Source organism: Emydura macquarii, unplaced genomic scaffold (assembly GCF_026122565.2).
Source record: "Emydura macquarii macquarii isolate MOO-44397 ecotype Brisbane River unplaced genomic scaffold, CSIRO-AGI_Emac_v2 contig_431, whole genome shotgun sequence".
NCBI lineage: Eukaryota > Metazoa > Chordata > Testudines > Chelidae > Emydura > Emydura macquarii.
In genome coordinates, this window is record NW_027130568.1 from 11,401,292 (window position 1) to 11,412,553 (window position 11,262).

The following is an 11,262-nucleotide window of genomic DNA, read 5'->3' on the forward strand; positions in this document are numbered from 1 at the left end:
ATGTGTTACCTCTCTGCCACAGCAAGAGTGAGCTTCACTGGAGATTAAACTGTGTCAGCTCCCTGCCATACCAGTGTGTCTTCCTCACCAGCAAACTCCTCAAGATCTACCAGTTTTAACCTTGCCTAGCAGGTAACAATTTTTGAATTCCAGCCCCCGAGCTCCTCAGAGATGTCTCTGTGAAATGCATTACCCCATCACCATACATTCACAGAAGATATTACATTTGTTGCTCTTTTAAAGAGTCAGTACATTATAGCTTATTAACTTAACTAGGGTAAATACACCCTTCTCTTGATGTATAGTAAAAATAAAACAAGTTTATTAACAAAGGGAAATAGGTTAAGTGATACCACGTAGAAGGAATAAAGGTAGACATGGTTACAAACAAACAAAAGTAAAAGTACACTTTCTAATGGCTAAAACCAAACTTAAGCTACATTCTTTGTTCTAGGTTTTTTCCTCACCAAATTTCCTTTCCCAGCAATAGCTGGCAAACACTTAGCCAGGATCCCCACTGAATCCAAGACACTGTTTTTCCTGGTCTCCTTAGGTGAATGATAATCCAAAGTCTTTCTGTGTGTCCTTCCACCTCAAAATTTACCTTGTTTCGAGGGTCAGATTCATGGCCTAGGATCCCATCTCCTGTCTCGTCTGGGGGGGCCGACTCCATCTTACTTAAAGGATCTCCTGGTGTGTTTCAATGTGATGCTTCCTGCTGCAATTTCACAACATAAATGTTCTCTTCTGGGGTTTCCCCACATGAAATGTGAGTGAGGACTGAACACTGTTTGTGTTCGTGGGATTGTTCATCTGTTTAGTGGATTAATTAATAAAAGGGTTTATGATAAATTGCAAATATTTCTCATGTTCTCCTCAGGTCTCTCATTCTAATAATGATGGTAATAGCTTTTCCTGAGACTGTAGTTGCTCAGGAGACTCAACTCTTATCAATCACTGCGATCTAAGAGATTAATCAATACTCAATACACCAGTCCATGGATTAGGCTACATCTAACACTAGGAATACTACAAGTGGAACATACCATCTGTGCTCAATACACCAATCCATCGATTAGGGTACATCTAACACTAAGAATACTACAACTGGAACATGCCATCCATGCTGCCTGACTAACCTGAGATGTGAGGCGGAAAGAGAAGAATCTTCCTGCAACAATCCAGACTTGCATGCCGCTAAATAAATTTGCTAAAATTACCTCATTAGGCATATTGTGCTGCCTTTTTAAATAATGAGCACTTGCGGCATACTTTAATGGATGCTGTTTATTTGGCATCTCATATTCTACCTCCCTTATCCAAGGAGGAGCTGCTAAGAAGCATTAGTCCAACAATAAATGTTTGTTTCTAATCAAAGGATCATATGCTGTGATAAAATATATGATTTTGTATCATGAATAAAACAGTGTGGGATTACGTGACTTCACAATAAGCTTTTGTCCTGTAGTTTTTATAAATGATCCTTTATTTGATAGAGTTTGGGGGAAAAGTTTAGGGCATGTAATGTAATGCTTGTGGTTTGGTTTTGTCAGGTAAGTTAATTTGTTTCCTGTGTATAAGAAGTTAATGCTACTTATGTTACTGTAAACTGAACTAAGTATTAGGATAACAAAAACCATTGTGTGCATGTTGTTTAAATGTATAGAAAGAAATATCCTAGAAATGGGGGTGTCCACCTTGGTCCTTACCATTAAAAAGCTTTTACTGATATCCAAGTTAAATTGATCATTATCAGGGTAAACCTATTGCTAGTTGATATGCTGTTAATATCCTCTATAAAGTCAATGGCAAAAAATTTTTTTGAAAAAATACATTAACACAGATTTAAGATTGCTTTGTGGTATGTTGTCCTCTTGCAGAATACTGAGTTGAGTAAATCTCACACTTCTGAAAACCAGACAATGCACAATTAAGGTTGACCATGCAGCCTTAACTCAGCCCTCTTTCAGCAGTGCCCCAATATACCCCAATAACACACACACATTTACTCTGTCAACCCCACAGTTGCAGAAATGTACAAACTCTTCACCGTCTTTTACTCTCCACCCACTCTGACCCACAGAATTCCATCTAACACTATTAAAGGTCAAAAAGGAAGATGGTTGCCCACGCTTGTCCCTCTTCAAGCAATGCCTCAATATGCCCATAGCTCATACTCTCACTGGACCTTGGCGCACTGTAAGTGTCCGGAGGTTCTAGATCCTGGCGTACACTCACACATTTCGCCACTCCCCAGAATGAATACCACACAAGTACAATTTAAGAACCACAGCCTTTTACAACTCTCTTACACTTACCCACAGGATGGCATCTCAACCTACACTGCCACTTAACTACCATTAAGGCATTAGAATCTCATATTCCACCTCACTGCTGACAATATCCTTTGCAATAAAAGCCTTATGCCTCAGTACTGACACAATCTACATAACTCTGCACAGAAATTACGCATACTGAATCCTTAAGGCACACAGGCACTTCTTCCATTTCCTCACACCCGCGAAGGTGAAAAGCATAGATCGCTTCTTGTTATAGTCACAGCTCTGTCATATACCTCAAAGTAATCCACTGAGCTCATAAAAACGTCTCTACCAAGCAGAGCTAACTACTGCCTCCACCATTCAGCACAGTGACACTTGACACAGACCACGCTCACTTTAGCTGGAGTGCACATAGCTAATAAATGCTTAGACTGTGCTCATATCCCAGCATGCTACTGCCAACCTTGACTCTGGATTAACGTAGTTATTTACCATTGAATTACCTAGTTCTTCTTTGAGTGATTTGCTCATGTCCATTCCACTGAGGCTTGCACACACCTATAGTGGAATGGACATGAGCAACACATCGTGAAGAACATCAGTTACTGGTAAATAACCTTGGTTTTTTTAGAATAGGAGAAGGTATGTTATTGGTAGGATTGAGGCAGTTGTACATATTATGTCCCACAATTAGCTTACTGAGCCAGCTGCCTCTCCTCCGCTACAAACATCAGCTATGCCACACCAGCCCTGCTTTAGCACACCACCCCAGCCATGTCCCCATCCCATTCAGTGCATTCCCCCATCCAACTTCACCCCTTCCCACTACTGTTCACAAGCCTCCCCCACCACAAGTAGGGCATGCATGTTCCTGAAGTCTTCAGTGCCTGGTATATAAATGCTTCTATTGCTATTACTTCTCCCCGCCTATAGCCCAACTCACATGCAGACCCTGGAGCAAAGGACAGCTGTGTTTCACTGGAACAATGTTGACATGCAGAGAAGTTGGAGTGCACTGGCATGGCTAGGGGGGGGGCTAGGGGCTGGGGTGCGTGTGCAGGGGGTTGGGTGCACTGGCAGAGCTGGGATTGTAGGGGGCCAGGTGCCCTGACGGAGCTAGGATTGTAGGGGGCTGGGTGTACAGACAGAGTTGAGGGATGCCATGTCTCCCTCACCTGAGTCCCCAACCTCTCATCTTCCTTACCATCCATCCACCTCTATTTATCCCCCTCGCCATAACCTCCCTTCCCTTGCTGCAGCCCCCAAAGCCCTCTCCCCCTAGCACTCCCACGCCTTTTCCCCCAATGCCCCTCCCTTTCCAGGAAGTGGTCACGTCTAACTTTTTTCCTCCATATACTTTTGTTACATTCCCTCCATATTAAAATTGCTCCTCTGGGACTCACAAAGTGTAGCCCCCCTCCAACCACTCAGTCCAAAACTCCGTTTTAGCTTAGATGTGGGGTTATTAACTTATCCTTAGTTATGTTATTGAAGGGTGAGTTCACAGCCATCACAAGATCTGTGATTCATCCAGTACCTCTCAGTTTAACAGTACAAGACAGCAAAAGGAAAACATATTGGGTGGGCTGTAACTTGGGGACCCCATTCACATGACCCTAAATTTGGATGACTAATGCTAACCTGTGCCCCCCTAAGGCACAGCAAATTTCAAAGCAATCCAATTCACTGTTTGGATTTTAGAGTACGTAAAGGAGTGAAGCTTTAGAGTATATAAAATGGCAAGAATGGAAACCCTCTAGCCATTTTTCTGTATTGGCACAAGTGCAATGGAAAAATGTTCATTTTCTTCAATACCACACTCAGTTTGGGTGCCTCCAAAGATTTAATGGGTACCATATGTGACCTGTCCATGCCTAGGGTAGCCACCTGAAAAGGCTAAGGTCAGGGCAGGCTGTAAAAGGACAGCAGATTCTCCCAACACTGGTGGGTGACACTGAAGTCAGACTTCCCAACCACCACAAACAGTGCTTCTGATTCCCCACATTGGTTATCAAGAAGCCAAAACAAAATCTGCACAGCCCCCTTTACTGCATTTCAGTCTCTGGCTCCCAATCTGCCACTAGGTCTAGAAGAGAGACCGTTATTTAAAACTCTATGCTCCTTACCCAAAAGGTTTCTCCTTACCACAAAGGGTCAGCCACAGTACCAGATCAATATAAGTTTGGATTTTACCCAAAATACCACGCTGCCAGCCAATCCTTTAGTAACTAAACCTAAAGGTTTATTATAAAAGGAAAGAAACAAACTATAAGGGAAGTGTTAAAGGATTAAAGCAATCAGACAAATACAATTGATTTGAAAGTCCATATATATCAGGTTTCTAGAAGAATTGTGGAGTTTGCAGGCTTGTATAGTCCCTTTGGTATACATCCAGTACCTGGATGGGTCTCAGTCCTTTGTTTCACAGCTTCAGTTCAGTTGCAGATGAGTTGATCCAGAGGTAGGCTGAAGACCGAAGACAAATGGATAGGGTCGTTTATGTCCTTTGGCCTTTGCCATGCTGCTTGTGGAAATTTACAGAAATAAGATGGAGTCCATGGTCACATGAGTGACTGGTGACTCATCAGGTATATTCCTGGCTTCTCCCCCTGGGCCCATTGTACTTGTGGATTTCCTTAATGGGCCATTAAGCAGGCTAGTGCTGCAGCTATCCTGTCTAGGGTGTCGCCCAGAAACACGAAATACAGAAAAAAACCTATCCATAATTTCCATTCCACACATAACACATGAACATAAACATTATCATCTTACTTGCACATTATAACCTTTCTAACATGGCATATCTCACATGAATTACTATGATTCTGAGGTATTGATGTTAAAGGCCTCCTCCTTCCTTTCCCCCCCCCCCCCACCCGCCCGCCCGTGGGACACCATACACTACCTTGGGTAGAACTCAACAGAATGAAACCTACGTCACATCAATAATTTGATCTCCAGCCCTGGGGGGGGGGGGGGAGGGAAAGAGGGGGAGAACATCAATAAACTTTTCTAAATGGCTATTGGGGGGAGGACAGCTTATCTCCAGAACCCTGGGTCAAATGAATCCAAATTTGGGTCACTAGCCCTAACCTGCACCCTTATGAGACCCACCAAACTGCAAAGAAATCCGACTAAGCATGTTGATCGTAGAGGATTTAGAAAGGTAAACTTTTAATCAGCTATTGTGAGGCAATCTTACCTATCGTAGTGCAGGCATGCGACTATGATAGAGTTATCTTTCTCCCTGATGTGCCATGCCCTTCACAGCATCCCACGCCCAGTTGTTGTCCTTAGTCAGGGCAGACCCTGAATTTAGCAATGCAACTGCAGAGTTCACTTCCCACCCTGATTCGAGGAGGCAGAAAGAAGGCACCTTGCTCTCTCGGCTGTCCAGCGCTATGTTCTGACCGCTCAGCTGGCCGCTTGCTGTTCTGCCAGCTGCTCCGCCAGCTGCTCTCACTGTGCTTTAACAATTATATCTTCTTACCTGTGTCCAGGTGAGTGGATTGTTCTTAATCCCTTTACAAACACCACAACAGGCTGGTCTACATTACAGACTTTTGTGACCAAAGTCATCTTTTTGCGCCACAACCTTGGTGGTGTAGACACTACAATCCTCCCCCCGGCTGACCCAACTCCCCAGATTTTGTGACAAAATAAAACCACCTCGACGAGAGGCATAGAGCTTTTTGCGCAAAACTTTTAGCAACAAAGGCTCAGTGTAGACACTGTGCTTGGTTATATCACGGTAAATGGCCTTCAGGAGGTGTCCCCCAATGCCTATCTTGACCATTCTGGCCATCAGTTTGAACTCTGCTGCATTGCAGCCATCTGCCTCTCCCCCTTTAAAGTCCCAGGAATTTTTGAAATTCCACCTCCTGCTTGGTCAGCGTAGAGAGCTCACATTGCATCTTCCCAGCTGACCATGGCAACTCCACACACCAACCGCTCTCCCACTTGGAGCACACCAGAGCTTCTGGATCAGATCAGCATTTGGGGAGAGGAGGCTGTGAAGTCCCAGCTCCGCTCCAGCTGAAGGAACGTTGATACTAACACTCAGATTTCTCGTGGCATGGCGGAGAAGGGCTATGAACAAGACACACTGCAGTGCCAAAGGGCCATGGCAGGGGTACCAAAAGGCCAGAGAGGTAAACAGTTCCTCTGATATACAGCCAAAGACTTGCCGCTTCTATAAGGAGATGGAAGCCATCCTTGGTGTTGACCACATCTCCACCGCCAAGATACCCATGGATACCTCTGCAGGCCCAGAGACAGCAGACTCAAAGAAGTCATGGACAAGAAAAGGTTGAGTTGGAGGACGATGCAGAGCAGGGGACTGAGTCATTTGGTGATGTGGAGCGCCAGGACCTCTTCTTGACAATGGAAGGTTCGAGCCAGTCTGAGCCCTCCAGCTTTGGTGTTCAGGATGCAGAAGAGGGGAGCTCTGGTAAGTCGTTTTTTTGAGCTCTTGCTACTTGGTCACATGAGGTACAGCTGTCCTTTGCTTTGTTGCATTATACAGCTGGTTGAAGGGATAGAAATGTATAAGCAAAGCTGTGTTTGCATGTGCTTCCCATTCCCTTGTTCAACTAGGCAGTGTGGCAGAAAAGTGTGTTAATGCACACCGAGATTTCATGGGAATCCTCCAGCGAGATCTCCAGGAACCTTTTCTGGAGGTATTCTCAAATCCTTTGCCAGAGATTCCGCAGCAGAGCTACTTTTTTTCTTCTGCCATGTAGGAAACTTTCCCAATCACTTGTGCAGGGACCAAAGCGGCACACAGGTGAACAGCAGAGGGACTTGGTTTGAAGCTGCTCGCATGGAGGAGATGCACCATAGCATCCCTGCTTACTCTCAGGAGTGAGATATTGGCTTATATGACCCTCACCTATGGAAAATGGTGGCCCAATTTGAAATGTTGTCCCTATCTACCTGCATCAATAGCCCAAACAATCACCCAGGACTTTTCCCCCAGCTTGAGTGCCCTCCCTCCCCACCACCGGGCACAGCTCACCATGCCCTGATTGATCGTAGAGCTGCGCGCTTGCCAGGGGACAATGAAAAAGAGGTGTATTTTACAGTAGTGAATCAATGCTGTTAGTGCACTTACAATCATGCTTCTGTTCATTGTTTATTGTGCTTCTACAGATGTGCCCTTGAGGGGGGAAACCCCTCCACACCTGCCAAGCGCTTGCGGCTGATAAGACCATGGAGAAGCAAAGAGGACATGTTCCAAGAACTCTTCCAGTCCTCTGAGATGGAAAGAAAAGAGGGCATGGAGACACAGTGTGACCGAAAATAAAAAAATTGATAGGCAGATGAGGGAAAACCAGGAGCACATGGATAACAGGTCATGAGCGCATGATAAAAGCCATGGAGAAGCAAACGGAGCTGCTAAAGTCACTCATAACACTGCAGACTGAATTCATGCATGCTCACTGCCTTCCCCCCCCCCCTTGCAGCCAAATACAGAATTGCTTTCCATGCCTTCCCCAAACTCCACCCACACATTCCTACCAAACTACCAGCCCGTCTCGGTACCCGTTCACTCCACCCCTTCAGACAGCTTCCAAAATGTTAGCTGGACTTACACCCAGTTGTCATAGACCACACTGCCCCTTGCTGCTTTCTCCCTTCCAGCCCAGATTTTTGTGTATATTGTGAATAATTGTTATTTAATAAAGACATACTCTTTGAAAGATAAGCAATCTTTATTTGTCTCTTGCGCACGGTGGTTGCAGCTTTCATTGATACACAGTGTAAGCTGACTAGCAGTCATAGCATAACACAACACTGCTTACAAAGACACCTTATTGATGCTTATTGTCAAAATGGGTCCTGAAGGCCTCCCTCATTTGAATGGTCCTCCGTTGTGTCCCTCTAATAGCCCTGACATCTGGCTGTTCGTAGTCAGCCACAAGGCAATCCGCTTCTGCATTCCGTCCAGGGAAACGTTTCACCCTTAGCTTCACAAATATTATGGAGCACACAGCAGGTGGCTATAACCATGGGAATATTTTCCTCATTTAGATCTAACCGGCCCTAAAGGCATCGCCAGTGAGATTTTAATCTGCCAAATGCACATTCAACAGTCATTCAGCACCTTCCTAACCTGCTATTGACGCGCTCCTTGCTGCTATCCAGGTTGCCTAAATAAGGCTTCATGAGCCATGGCAGTAAGAGGTAGGCTTGGTCTCCCAAGCTCAATATGGGCATTTCAACATCCCACACTGGAATCTTTTGGTCTGGAAAGAAAGTCCCTGCTTGCAGCTTTCTGTAAAGTCCAGATGCGTGCGTCATGCACCTTCCCTGACCAACCTGCACTGATGTCAGTGAAATGCCCACAAGCACGTGCAGTACCATAGAGAATTACCCCTTTCTTTTGATGTACTCCGTCGCAAGATGGTCCGAGGCCAAAATTGGGGATATGTGTGCCATCTGTTGCCCCATCACAGTTAGGGAATCCCATTGCTGTGACGCCATCCACTATTTCACGCCCATTTCCAAGACTCTCAGTCCTTCATAGCAGAATGGGATTAATGGCCCTGCACACTTGCAATAACACAGCGTCATTGGTGGACTCCAACTGATTAGCGACCAACTGGTATGGTCTGGAGTTGTCAGCTTCCACACGGCAATCACCACACACTTGTCCACCGAGAGGGCAGCTCTCATTCTGGTGTCCGTGCACCGTAGTGCAAGGGCAAACTCCACCCAGAGGTCCATGAAGGTGACTTTGCACATTCAAAAGTTGTGCAGCCACTGCTCGTCATCCCAGACCTGCATAACAATACGATCCCACGACTCAGTGCTTGTTTCACACACCCAAAAGTGGCAGTAGATGAAAACAGTGAATGCAACCAGTAATCCAGCATTATTTGTTTGCATGGCACACAGCAGGTCAGGCCCCTCAGATTCCTGCTCTGATTAGGAGCTCATGATCCACTCCATGAGCAGCCACAATGTCTTCAGAACACTGACGACAACAGTGGAGAGCAGTGCAAGATCCATCTTTTCAGAAAGAGATGGCGGATGCACAGGAAACGGGGGCCATTGAAAAAAATGCCACAAAATGCAGTTGGAAATCCATGGATGGATAGGATGGAAATCACTGCATCATGGGATGTTGAGCCCTGCAGCCGTGATGCATTGCAATCCTCTCTGCCTTCCCACAACTCCTAGTGGCACAAGGTGGTGAGCTGCACAGTGCTGCCCACATAGCACTGCTCTCACAGTCAGTGCTAGCACACCAACGGTGAATGCACTTTGGCAGCACAATGAGTGCTGTGTGAACAGGCGCAAGCCTGGTAATTATAGCACTTTTTGCTCATTGCTAACTTCTGGTGATAACACTCTCTAGTGGAAACAAGGCCTAAAATCCCCAGTCCTGCAACTGACTCAACAGGAGCAGATTCCTGTGCCTACATGGAATCAGTTGCAGAATTGGGACCTAACACCGTACTACAGAATGGACAATGAAGATTGCTTTAAATTATGTTGCCATAATCCTCTCCACAGAAAGTCAAATTACACTGGAGGCTGGCTCTCCACCAATCACCTGGAACATTAATCTGTTTAATTCAGAACCAGTAGCCCCAGAAGCTGTTTCAGCAGCAGCAGTGGAAGCGGTCAAAAAAAACCCTCTAGTTTCTCTCAACATTTATGAATTTTTAAATGATCATTGCTGTAATCCAAAATGGAAAATGCAGTGACCCCAGTTTTGAATATTGAGTGTTCCAGTTATGCCTGTCCAATGGTAAACCCTTATTAGGGCTCTGACTTTCAGAGTATCCGCAATTCCGGTTTAAATTGATGGGATCTATGGATGTTCAACATGTGTGAAAATCAGGTCCCTAATAAGTGCCCACAGTTGGCAATCACTGACACTTCTGAAAACGTGGCCCAGTATTTCTCTAACACTTTCAATACTATATTATTGCCAGTGTTTTCAAACCTGGGTGGTTAACATCAGGCTCCTAAAGCTTACAGTTAGGTACCTAAAGAAAAGTGGCCTGACTTTCAGAAGTGCTGTGCACCCATAAATCCCAGTAAAGCCGGTTGTAGCTGCAAGTGCTCAACACCTTTGAAAATCAGGCCACTCTTATTTAGATGGCAAATCTGGATTTAGGAAAATAACATTGGGCACACAGGTTTGAAAACGTTAGGAAATTACTTTGGCTTCCTGTGATACCAAAACTCAACTTCTACACAATTTGTAGCAGATAATGAGTATTAATTAACCTTAATTTCTGTTTCTGTTTGGGTTACAGAAGGATGTTTTTCAGTGTGGAACTGAAATTATGAAACAGGATATAATAGTCTTTATTATGAGTCATGTGCTAACTCCTTGTCTCTCGTGAGTCACTCCAAGAGCCGTTAATTACAAAGAAAAAAGTAAGGGTTGTTGGTGACATTTATTCCGTCATGTTGGTTTTATTCATGACACATTCCCAGGGAAAAGAGAGAGAGAGAGAGAGAGGCCCTACTCTAAGGTGCCCTTCCTCAGTGAAGCAAATTCTCTGATTTAACACCGTGCCAGGAGGGAGCACAAACAACAGAAGTGGTTTGGTCAGATCACATTGGCAGAATTCATTTAAATTTTTCAGACACACTGTTGGGCCCTAAATTAGTTATCACCTCTCAGTAAAAAAGTTCCTCAGGGGTTATTATGAACAGTTCAGTGAAGATGTCTGCTCAATGTGCAGCATCAGACAAAAAGGCTAATGGGATGCTAGGAGGCCTTGTTTTAAAAAAGGATTATCAAATAGTATAGAAACCAGTTATAAAAGCATTGTTTATATTAATGATACATCCACATCTCTAATATGGCATGACGCAATGATAATGGGTTAGTCTTTCAACCTTTTGGTCATTAATTAAACTCCAGATTTGATCAGTACTGAGTAAAAGTCATTCCCATTAAAGACTGATGGCCTGTGATGGGAATAGAATTGGTGACCTCAGCACCTGTGTCAGT